The following is a 13,842-nucleotide window of genomic DNA, read 5'->3' as shown; positions in this document are numbered from 1 at the left end:
TGCGATTTCGATAAAATCTTAGTCAGAATCTGCTTTTTCGCCTCTTATTGTACCCAAATCTACCTTAGAAATGTAGATATATACTTAAAACACCTTCTTTTGGGACAAATAATTGGTTTTCGCCCTTGATTTACGGAAGATTATAGCCAAAACATGCATTTTCATAACTTAGCGAACAGAAATCTACATTAAAACTGCAGATAACTACTTAAAAATTCACTTCCTTGAATTGATAATAGGTTTTTCTTTGTCATTTTAAACAGATTCCAGTCAAAATCGGCTTCTTCGACTCATATCGTACCTATAACCGCATCAAAACTGCAAATATCAGTTTAAACTATCATTTTTTGATACAAACAGTTATATAATAAACTATTAGATTTCGACGTAAGGCAACCATTCTGAGTCAAATAGTTGCCGATTTCGATAAAATCCTAGTCAGAATCTGCTTTTTCGCCTCTTATTGTACCCAAATCTACCTTAGAAATGTAGATATATACTTAAAACACCTTCTTTTGGGACAAATAATTGCTTTTCGCCCTTGATTTACGGAAGATTATAGCCAAAACATGCATTTTCATAACTTAGCGAACAGAAATCTACATTAAAACTGCAGATAACTACTTAAAAATTCACTTCCTTGAATTGATAATAGGTTTTTCTTTGTCATTTTAAACAGATTCCAGTCAAAATCGGCTTCTTCTTTTCATATCGTATCTAAAACCGCATCAAAACTGCAAATATCAGTTTAAACTATCATTTTTTGATACAAACAGTTATATATTCATGTCAATATCTTTCAAATTCTAGTCAAAATCGGCGTCTTTGGGCATTTTAGTAACGAAAACCTTAATAAACTATTAGATTTCGACGTAAGGCAACCTTTCTCAGTCAAATAGTTGCCGATTTCGATAAAATCTTAGTCAGAATCTGCTTTTTCGCCTCTTATTGAACCCAAATCTACCTTAGAAATGCAGATATATACTTAAAACACCTTCTTTTGGGACTAATAATTGGTGTCATTTTAAACAGATTAAAGTCAAAATCGGCTTCTTCGATTCATATCGTATCTAAAACCTCATCAAAACTGCAAATATCAGTTTAAACTATCATTTTTTGATACAAACAGTTATATATTCATGTCAATATCTTTCAAATTCTAGTCAAAATCGGCGTCTTTGGGCATTTTAGTAACGAAAACCTTAATAAACTATTAGATTTCGACGTAAGGCAACCTTTCTCAGTCAAATAGTTGCCGATTTCGATAAAATCTTAGTCAGAATCTGCTTTTTCGCCTCTTATTGTACCCAAATCTACCTTAGAAATGCAGATATATACTTAAAAGACCTTCTTTTGGGACTAATAATTGGTTTTCGCCCTTGATTTACGGAAGATTATGGCCAAAACATGCATTTTCATAACTTAGCGAACTGAAATCTACATTAAAACTGCAGATAACTACTTAAAAATTCCCTTCCTTGAATTGATTGATTGATTGTCATTTTAAACAGATTCCAGTCAAAATCGGCTTCTTCGATTCATATCGTATCTAAAACCGCATCAAAACTGCAAATATCAGTTTAAACTATCATTTTTTGATACAAACAGTTATATATTTATGTCAATATCTTTCAAATTCTAGTCAAAATCGGCGTCTTTCGGCATTTTACTAACGAAAACCTTAATAAACTATTAGATTTCGACGTAAGGCAACCATTCTGAGTCAAATAGTTGCCGATTTCGATAAAATCTTAGTCAGAATCTGCTTTTTCGCCTCTTATTGTACGCAAATCTACCTTAGAAATGTAGATATATACTTAAAACACCTTCTTTTGGGACAAATAATTGGTTTTCGCCCTTGATTTACGGAAGATTATAGCCAAAACATGCATTTTCATAACTTAGCGAACTGAAATCTACATTAAAACTGCAGATAACTACTTAAAAATTCACTTCCTTGAATTGATAATAGGTTTTTCTTTGTCATTTTAAACAGATTCCAGTCAAAATCGGCTTCTTCGACTCATATCGTATCTAAAACCGCATCAAAACTGCAAATATCAGTTTAAACTATCATTTTTTGATACAAACAGTTATATATTCATGTCAATATCTTTCAAATTCTAGCCAAAATCGGCGTCTTTGGGCAATTTAGTAACGAAAACCTTAATAAACTATTAGATTTCGACGTAAGGCAACCTTTCTGAGTCAAATAGTTGCCGATTTCGATAAAATCCTAGTCAGAATCTGCTTTTTCGCCTCTTATTGTACCCAAATCTACCTTAGAAATGCAGATATATACTTAAAACACCTTCTTTTGGGACAAATAATTGGTTTTCGCCCTTGATTTACGGAAGATTATAGCCAAAACATGCATTTTCATAACTTAGCGAACTGAAATCTACATTAAAACTGCAGATAACTACTTAAAAATTCACTTCCTTGAATTGATAATAGGTTTTTCTTTGTCATTTTAAACAGATTCCAGTCAAAATCGGCTTCTTCGACTCATATCGTACCTAAAACCGCATCAAAACTGCAAATATCAGTTTAAACTATCATTTTTTGATACAAACAGTTATATATTCATGTCAATATCTTTCAAATTCTAGTCAAAATCGGCGTCTTTGGGCATTTTAGTAACGAAAACCTTAATAAACTATTAGATTTCGACGTAAGGCAACCATTCTTAGTCAAATAGTTGCGATTTCGATAAAATCTTAGTCAGAATCTGCTTTTTCGCCTCTTATTGTACCCAAATCTACCTTAGAAATGTAGATATATACTTAAAACACCTTCTTTTGGGACAAATAATTGGTTTTCGCCCTTGATTTACGGAAGATTATAGCCAAAACATGCATTTTCATAACTTAGCGAACAGAAATCTACATTAAAACTGCAGATAACTACTTAAAAATTCACTTCCTTGAATTGATAATAGGTTTTTCTTTGTCATTTTAAACAGATTCCAGTCAAAATCGGCTTCTTCGACTCATATCGTACCTATAACCGCATCAAAACTGCAAATATCAGTTTAAACTATCATTTTTTGATACAAACAGTTATATATTCATGTCAATATCTTTCAAATTCTAGTCAAAATCGGCGTCTTTGGGCATTTTAGTAACGAAAACCTTAATAAACTATTAGATTTCGACGTAAGGCAACCATTCTGAGTCAAATAGTTGCCGATTTCGATAAAATCTTAGTCAGAATCTGCTTTTTCGCCTCTTATTGTACCCAAATCTACCTTAGAAATGTAGATATATACTTAAAACACCTTCTTTTGGGACAAATAATTGCTTTTCGCCCTTGATTTACGGAAGATTATAGCCAAAACATGCATTTTCATAACTTAGCGAACAGAAATCTACATTAAAACTGCAGATAACTACTTAAAAATTCACTTCCTTGAATTGATAATAGGTTTTTCTTTGTCATTTTAAACAGATTCCAGTCAAAATCGGCTTCTTCCACTCATATCGTACCTATAACCGCATCAAAACTGCAAATATCAGTTTAAACTATCATTTTTTGATACAAACAGTTATATATTCATGTCAATATCTTTCAAATTCTAGTCAAAATCGGCGTCTTTGGGCATTTTAGTAACGAAAACCTTAATAAACTATTAGATTTCGACGTAAGGCAAACTTTCTGAGTCAAATAGTTGCCGATTTCGATAAAATCTTAGTCAGAATCTGCTTTTTCGCCTCTTATTGTACCCAAATCTACCTTAGAAATGCAGATATATACTTAAAACACCTTCTTTTGGGACTAATAATTGGTTTTCGCCCTTGATTTACGGAAGATTATGGCCAAAACATGCATTTTCATAACTTAGCGAACTGAAATCTACATTAAAACTGCAGATAACTACTTAAAAATTCCCTTCCTTGAATTGATAATAGGTTTTTCTTTGTCATTTTAAACAGATTCCAGTCAAAATCGGCTTCTTCTTTTCATATCGTATCTAAAACCGCATCAAAACTGCAAATATCAGTTTAAACTATCATTTTTTGATACAAACAGTTATATATTTATGTCAATATCTTTCAAATTCTAGTCAAAATCGGCGTCTTTCGGCATTTTACTAACGAAAACCTTAATAAACTATTAGATTTCGACGTAAGGCAACCTTTCTCAGTCAAATAGTTGCCGATTTCGATAAAATCTTAGTCAGAATCTGCTTTTTCGCCTCTTATTGTACCCAAATCTACCTTAGAAATGCAGATATATACTTAAAACACCTTCTTTTGGGACTAATAATTGGTGTCATTTTAAACAGATTCCAGTCAAAATCGGCTTCTTCGATTCATATCGTATCTAAAACCTCATCAAAACTGCAAATATCAGTTTAAACTATCATTTTTTGATACAAACAGTTATATATTCATGTCAATATCTTTCAAATTCTAGTCAAAATCGGCGTCTTTGGGCATTTTAGTAACGAAAACCTTAATAAACTATTAGATTTCGACGTAAGGCAACCTTTCTCAGTCAAATAGTTGCCGATTTCGATAAAATCTTAGTCAGAATCTGCTTTTTCGCCTCTTATTGTACCCAAATCTACCTTAGAAATGCAGATATATACTTAAAACACCTTCTTTTGGGACTAATAATTGGTTTTCGCCCTTGATTTACGGAAGATTATGGCCAAAACATGCATTTTCATAACTTAGCGAACTGAAATCTACATTAAAACTGCAGATAACTACTTAAAAATTCCCTTCCTTGAATTGATAATAGGTTTTTCTTTGTCATTTTAAACAGATTCCAGTCAAAATCGGCTTCTTCTTTTCATATCGTATCTAAAACCGCATCAAAACTGCAAATATCAGTTTAAACTATCATTTTTTGATACAAACAGTTATATATTTATGTCAATATCTTTCAAATTCTAGTCAAAATCGGCGTCTTTCGGCATTTTACTAACGAAAACCTTAATAAACTATTAGATTTCGACGTAAGGCAACCTTTCTCAGTCAAATAGTTGCCGATTTCGATAAAATCTTAGTCAGAATCTGCTTTTTCGCCTCTTATTGTACCCAAATCTACCTTAGAAATGCAGATATATACTTAAAACACCTTCTTTTGGGACTAATAATTGGTGTCATTTTAAACAGATTCCAGTCAAAATCGGCTTCTTCGATTCATATCGTATCTAAAACCTCATCAAAACTGCAAATATCAGTTTAAACTATCATTTTTTGATACAAACAGTTATATATTCATGTCAATATCTTTCAAATTCTAGTCAAAATCGGCGTCTTTGGGCATTTTAGTAACGAAAACCTTAATAAACTATTAGATTTCGACGTAAGGCAACCTTTCTCAGTCAAATAGTTGCCGATTTCGATAAAATCTTAGTCAGAATCTGCTTTTTCGCCTCTTATTGTACCCAAATCTACCTTAGAAATGCAGATATATACTTAAAACACCTTCTTTTGGGACTAATAATTGGTTTTCGCCCTTGATTTACGGAAGATTATGGCCAAAACATGCATTTTCATAACTTAGCGAACTGAAATCTACATTAAAACTGCAGATAACTACTTAAAAATTCCCTTCCTTGAATTGATAATAGGTTTTTCTTTGTCATTTTAAACAGATTCCAGTCAAAATCGGCTTCTTCGATTCATATCGTATCTAAAACAGCATCAAAACTGCAAATATCAGTTTAAACTATCATTTTTTGATACAAACAGTTATATATTTATGTCAATATCTTTCAAATTCTAGTCAAAATCGGCGTCTTTCGGCATTTTACTAACGAAAACCTTAATAAACTATTAGATTTCGACGTAAGGCAACCATTCTGAGTCAAATAGTTGCCGATTTCGATAAAATCTTAGTCAGAATCTGCTTTTTCGCCTCTTATTGTACGCAAATCTACCTTAGAAATGTAGATATATACTTAAAACACCTTCTTTTGGGACAAATAATTGGTTTTCGCCCTTGATTTACGGAAGATTATAGCCAAAACATGCATTTTCATAACTTAGCGAACTGAAATCTACATTAAAACTGCAGATAACTACTTAAAAATTCACTTCCTTGAATTGATAATAGGTTTTTCTTTGTCATTTTAAACAGATTCCAGTCAAAATCGGCTTCTTCTTTTCATATCGTATCTAAAACCGCATCAAAACTGCAAATATCAGTTTAAACTATCATTTTTTGATACAAACAGTTATATATTCATGTCAATATCTTTCAAATTCTAGTCAAAATCGGCGTCTTTGGGCATTTTAGTAACGAAAACCTTAATAAACTATTAGATTTCGACGTAAGGCAACCTTTCTCAGTCAAATAATTGCCGATTTCGATAAAATCTTAGTCAGAATCTGCTTTTTCGCCTCTTATTGAACCCAAATCTACCTTAGAAATGCAGATATATACTTAAAACACCTTCTTTTGGGACTAATAATTGGTGTCATTTTAAACAGATTCCAGTCAAAATCGGCTTCTTCGATTCATATCGTATCTAAAACCTCATCAAAACTGCAAATATCAGTTTAAACTATCATTTTTTGATACAAACAGTTATATATTCATGTCAATATCTTTCAAATTCTAGTCAAAATCGGCGTCTTTGGGCATTTTAGTAACGAAAACCTTAATAAACTATTAGATTTCGACGTAAGGCAACCTTTCTCAGTCAAATAGTTGCCGATTTCGATAAAATCTTAGTCAGAATCTGATTTTTCGCCTCTTATTGTACCCAAATCTACCTTAGAAATGCAGATATATACTTAAAAGACCTTCTTTTGGGACTAATAATTGGTTTTCGCCCTTGATTTACGGAAGATTATGGCCAAAACATGCATTTTCATAACTTAGCGAACTGAAATCTACATTAAAACTGCAGATAACTACTTAAAAATTCCCTTCCTTGAATTGATAATAGGTTTTTCTTTGTCATTTTAAACAGATTCCAGTCAAAATCGGCTTCTTCGATTCATATCGTATCTAAAACCGCATCAAAACTGCAAATATCAGTTTAAACTATCATTTTTTGATACAAACAGTTATATATTTATGTCAATATCTTTCAAATTCTAGTCAAAATCGGCGTCTTTCGGCATTTTACTAACGAAAACCTTAATAAACTATTAGATTTCGACGTAAGGCAACCATTCTGAGTCAAATAGTTGCCGATTTCGATAAAATCTTAGTCAGAATCTGCTTTTTCGCCTCTTATTGTACGCAAATCTACCTTAGAAATGTAGATATATACTTAAAACACCTTCTTTTGGGACAAATAATTGGTTTTCGCCCTTGATTTACGGAAGATTATAGCCAAAACATGCATTTTCATAACTTAGCGAACTGAAATCTACATTAAAACTGCAGATAACTACTTAAAAATTCACTTCCTTGAATTGATAATAGGTTTTTCTTTGTCATTTTAAACAGATTCCAGTCAAAATCGGCTTCTTCGACTCATATCGTATCTAAAACCGCATCAAAACTGCAAATATCAGTTTAAACTATCATTTTTTGATACAAACAGTTATATATTCATGTCAATATCTTTCAAATTCTAGCCAAAATCGGCGTCTTTGGGCAATTTAGTAACGAAAACCTTAATAAACTATTAGATTTCGACGTAAGGCAACCTTTCTGAGTCAAATAGTTGCCGATTTCGATAAAATCCTAGTCAGAATCTGCTTTTTCGCCTCTTATTGTACCCAAATCTACCTTAGAAATGCAGATATATACTTAAAACACCTTCTTTTGGGACAAATAATTGGTTTTCGCCCTTGATTTACGGAAGATTATAGCCAAAACATGCATTTTCATAACTTAGCGAACTGAAATCTACATTAAAACTGCAGATAACTACTTAAAAATTCACTTCCTTGAATTGATAATAGGTTTTTCTTTGTCATTTTAAACAGATTCCAGTCAAAATCGGCTTCTTCGACTCATATCGTACCTAAAACCGCATCAAAACTGCAAATATCAGTTTAAACTATCATTTTTTGATACAAACAGTTATATATTCATGTCAATATCTTTCAAATTCTAGTCAAAATCGGCGTCTTTGGGCATTTTAGTAACGAAAACCTTAATAAACTATTAGATTTCGACGTAAGGCAACCATTCTTAGTCAAATAGTTGCGATTTCGATAAAATCTTAGTCAGAATCTGCTTTTTCGCCTCTTATTGTACCCAAATCTACCTTAGAAATGTAGATATATACTTAAAACACCTTCTTTTGGGACAAATAATTGGTTTTCGCCCTTGATTTACGGAAGATTATAGCCAAAACATGCATTTTCATAACTTAGCGAACAGAAATCTACATTAAAACTGCAGATAACTACTTAAAAATTCACTTCCTTGAATTGATAATAGGTTTTTCTTTGTCATTTTAAACAGATTCCAGTCAAAATCGGCTTCTTCGACTCATATCGTACCTATAACCGCATCAAAACTGCAAATATCAGTTTAAACTATCATTTTTTGATACAAACAGTTATATATTCATGTCAATATCTTTCAAATTCTAGTCAAAATCGGCGTCTTTGGGCATTTTAGTAACGAAAACCTTAATAAACTATTAGATTTCGACGTAAGGCAACCATTCTGAGTCAAATAGTTGCCGATTTCGATAAAATCTTAGTCAGAATCTGCTTTTTCGCCTCTTATTGTACCCAAATCTACCTTAGAAATGTAGATATATACTTAAAACACCTTCTTTTGGGACAAATAATTGCTTTTCGCCCTTGATTTACGGAAGATTATAGCCAAAACATGCATTTTCATAACTTAGCGAACAGAAATCTACATTAAAACTGCAGATAACTACTTAAAAATTCACTTCCTTGAATTGATAATAGGTTTTTCTTTGTCATTTTAAACAGATTCCAGTCAAAATCGGCTTCTTCCACTCATATCGTACCTATAACCGCATCAAAACTGCAAATATCAGTTTAAACTATCATTTTTTGATACAAACAGTTATATATTCATGTCAATATCTTTCAAATTCTAGTCAAAATCGGCGTCTTTGGGCATTTTAGTAACGAAAACCTTAATAAACTATTAGATTTCGACGTAAGGCAAACTTTCTGAGTCAAATAGTTGCCGATTTCGATAAAATCTTAGTCAGAATCTGCTTTTTCGCCTCTTATTGTACCCAAATCTACCTTAGAAATGCAGATATATACTTAAAACACCTTCTTTTGGGACTAATAATTGGTTTTCGCCCTTGATTTACGGAAGATTATGGCCAAAACATGCATTTTCATAACTTAGCGAACTGAAATCTACATTAAAACTGCAGATAACTACTTAAAAATTCCCTTCCTTGAATTGATAATAGGTTTTTCTTTGTCATTTTAAACAGATTCCAGTCAAAATCGGCTTCTTCTTTTCATATCGTATCTAAAACCGCATCAAAACTGCAAATATCAGTTTAAACTATCATTTTTTGATACAAACAGTTATATATTTATGTCAATATCTTTCAAATTCTAGTCAAAATCGGCGTCTTTCGGCATTTTACTAACGAAAACCTTAATAAACTATTAGATTTCGACGTAAGGCAACCTTTCTCAGTCAAATAGTTGCCGATTTCGATAAAATCTTAGTCAGAATCTGCTTTTTCGCCTCTTATTGTACCCAAATCTACCTTAGAAATGCAGATATATACTTAAAACACCTTCTTTTGGGACTAATAATTGGTGTCATTTTAAACAGATTCCAGTCAAAATCGGCTTCTTCGATTCATATCGTATCTAAAACCTCATCAAAACTGCAAATATCAGTTTAAACTATCATTTTTTGATACAAACAGTTATATATTCATGTCAATATCTTTCAAATTCTAGTCAAAATCGGCGTCTTTGGGCATTTTAGTAACGAAAACCTTAATAAACTATTAGATTTCGACGTAAGGCAACCTTTCTCAGTCAAATAGTTGCCGATTTCGATAAAATCTTAGTCAGAATCTGCTTTTTCGCCTCTTATTGTACCCAAATCTACCTTAGAAATGCAGATATATACTTAAAACACCTTCTTTTGGGACTAATAATTGGTTTTCGCCCTTGATTTACGGAAGATTATGGCCAAAACATGCATTTTCATAACTTAGCCAACTGAAATCTACATTAAAACTGCAGATAACTACTTAAAAATTCCCTTCCTTGAATTGATAATAGGTTTTTCTTTGTCATTTTAAACAGATTCCAGTCAAAATCGGCTTCTTCGATTCATATCGTATCTAAAACCGCATCAAAACTGCAAATATCAGTTTAAACTATCATTTTTTGATACAAACAGTTATATATTTATGTCAATATCTTTCTAATTCTAGTCAAAATCGGCGTCTTTCGGCATTTTACTAACGAAAACCTTAATAAACTATTAGATTTCGACGTAAGGCAACCATTCTGAGTCAAATAGTTGCCGATTTCGATAAAATCTTAGTCAGAATCTGCTTTTTCGCCTCTTATTGTACGCAAATCTACCTTAGAAATGTAGATATATACTTAAAACACCTTCTTTTGGGACAAATAATTGGTTTTCGCCCTTGATTTACGGAAGATTATAGCCAAAACATGCATTTTCATAACTTAGCGAACTGAAATCTACATTAAAACTGCAGATAACTACTTAAAAATTCACTTCCTTGAATTGATAATAGGTTTTTCTTTGTCATTTTAAACAGATTCCAGTCAAAATCGGCTTCTTCGATTCATATCGTATCTAAAACCGCATCAAAACTGCAAATATCAGTTTAAACTATCATTTTTTGATACAAACAGTTACATATTCATGTCAATATCTTTCAAATTCTAGTCAAAATCGGCGTCTTTGGGCAATTTAGTAACGAAAACCTTAATAAACTATTAGATTTCGACGTAAGGCAACCTTTCTGAGTCAAATAGTTGCCGATTTCGATAAAATCCTAGTCAGAATCTGCTTTTTCGCCTCTTAATGTAACCAAATCTACCTTAGAAATGCAGATATATACTTAAAACACCTTCTTTTGGGACAAATAATTGGTTTTCGCCCTTGATTTACGGAAGATTATAGCCAAAACATGCATTTTCATAACTTAGCGAACTGAAATCTACATTAAAACTGCAGATAACTACTTAAAAATTCACTTCCTTGAATTGATAATAGGTTGTTCTTTGTCATTTTAAACAGATTCCAGTCAAAATCGGCTTCTTCGACTCATATCGTACCTAAAACCGCATCAAAACTGCAAATATCAGTTTAAAGTATCATTTTTTGATACAAACAGTTATATATTCATGTCAATATCTTTCAAATTCTAGTCAAAATCGGCGTCTTTGGGCATTTTAGTAACGAAAACCTTAATAAACTATTAGATTTCGACGTAAGGCAACCATTCTGAGTCAAATAGTTGCCGATTTCGATAAAATCTTAGTCAGAATCTGCTTTTTCGCCTCTTATTGTACCCAAATCTACCTTAGAAATGTAGATATATACTTAAAACACCTTCTTTTGGGACAAATAATTGGTTTTCGCCCTTGATTTACGGAAGATTATAGCCAAAACATGCATTTTCATAACTTAGCGAACTGAAATCTACATTAAAACTGCAGATAACTACTTAAAAATTCACTTCCTTGAATTGATAATAGGTTTTTCTTTGTCATTTTAAACAGATTCCAGTCAAAATCGGCTTCTTCGACTCATATCGTACCTAAAACCGCATCAAAACTGCAAATATCAGTTTAAACTATCATTTTTTGATACAAACAGTTATATATTCATGTCAATATCTTTCAAATTCTAGTCATAATCGGCGTCTTTGGGCATTTTAGTAACGAAAACCTTAATAAACTATTAGATTTCGACGTAAGGCAACCATTCTGAGTCAAATAGTTGCCGATTTCGATAAAATCTTAGTCAGAATCTGCTTTTTCGCCTCTTATTGTACCCAAATCTACCTTAGAAATGTAGTTATATAATTAAAACACCTTCTTTTGGGACAAATAATTGGTTTTCGCCCTTGATTTACGGAAGATTATAGCCAAAACATGCATTTTCATAACTTAGCGAACAGAAATCTACATTAAAACTGCAGATAACTACTTAAAAATTCACTTCCTTGAATTGATAATAGGTTGTTCTTTGTCATTTTAAACAGATTCCAGTCAAAATCGGCTTCTTCCACTCATATCGTACCTATAACCGCATCAAAACTGCAAATATCAGTTTAAACTATCATTTTTTGATACAAACAGTTATATATTCATGTCAATATCTTTCAAATTCTAGTCAAAATCGGCGTCTTTGGGCATTTTAGTAACGAAAACCTTAATAAACTATTAGATTTCGACGTAAGGCAACCATTCTGAGTCAAATAGTTGCCGATTTCGATAAAATCTTAGTCAGAATCTGCTTTTTCGCCTCTTATTGTACCCAAATCTACCTTAGAAATGCAGATATATACTTAAAACACCTTCTTTTGGGACTAATAATTGGTTTTCGCCCTTGATTTACGGAAGATTATAGCCAAAACATGCATTTTCATAACTTAGCGAACTGAAATCTACATTAAAACTGCAGATAACTACTTAAAAATTCCCTTCCTTGAATTGATAATAGGTTTTTCTTTGTCATTTTAAACAGATTCCAGTCAAAATCGGCTTCTTCGATTCATATCGTATCTAAAACCGCATCAAAACTGCAAATATCAGTTTAAACTATCATTTTTTGATACAAACAGTTATATATTCATGTCAATATCTTTCAAATTCTAGTCGAAATCGGCGTCTTTGGGCATTTTAGTAACGAAAACCTTAATAAACTATTAGATTTCGACGTAAGGCAACCATTCTGAGTCAAATAGTTGCCGATTTCGATAAAATCTTAGTCAGAATCTGCTTTTTCGCCTCTTATTGTTCCCAAATCTACCTTAGAAATGCAGATATATACTTAAAACACCTTCTTTTGGGACTAATAATTGGTTTTCGCCCTTGATTTACGGAAGATTATAGCCAAAACATGCATTTTCATGACTTAGCGAACTGAAATCTACATTAAAACTGCAGATAACTACTTAAAAATTCCCTTCCTTGAATTGATAATAGGTTTTTCTTTGTCATTTTAAACAGATTCCAGTCAAAATCGGCTTCTTCGATTCATATCGTATCTAAAACCGCATCAAAACTGCAAATATCGCTTTAAACTATCATTTTTTGATACAAACAGTTATATATTCATGTCAATATCTTTCAAATTCTAGTCAAAATCGGCGTCTTTCGGCATTTTAGTAACGAAAACCTTAATAAACTATTAGATTTCGACGTAAGGCAACCATTCTGAGTCAAATAGTTGCCGATTTCGATAAAATCTTAGTCAGAATCTGCTTTTTCGCCTCTTATTGTACCCAAATCTACCTTAGAAATGCAGATATATACTTAAAACACCTTCTTTTGGGACTAATAATTGGTTTTCGCCCTTGATTTACGGAAGATTATAGCCAAAACATGCATTTTCATAACTTAGCGAACTGAAATCTACATTAAAACTGCAGATAACTACTTAAAAATTCCCTTCCTTGAATTGATAATAGGTTTTTCTTTGTCATTTTAAACAGATTCCAGTCAAAATCGGCTTCTTCGATTCATATCGTATCTAAAACCGCATCAAAACTGCAAATATCAGTTTAAACTATCATTTTTTGATACAAACAGTTACATATTCATGTCAATATCTTTCAAATTCTAGTCAAAATCGGCGTCTTTCGGCATTTTAGTAACGAAAACCTTAATAAACTATTAGATTTCGACGTAAGGCAACCATTCTGAGTCAAATAGTTGCCGATTTCGATAAAATCTTAGTCAGAAT

Source organism: Cylas formicarius, unplaced genomic scaffold, assembly GCF_029955315.1.
Source record: "Cylas formicarius isolate icCylForm1 unplaced genomic scaffold, icCylForm1.1 PGA_scaffold_3__17_contigs__length_32017465, whole genome shotgun sequence".
Taxonomy (NCBI): Eukaryota; Metazoa; Arthropoda; class Insecta; order Coleoptera; family Brentidae; genus Cylas; species Cylas formicarius.
Note: the sequence above shows the minus strand (reverse complement) of the source record.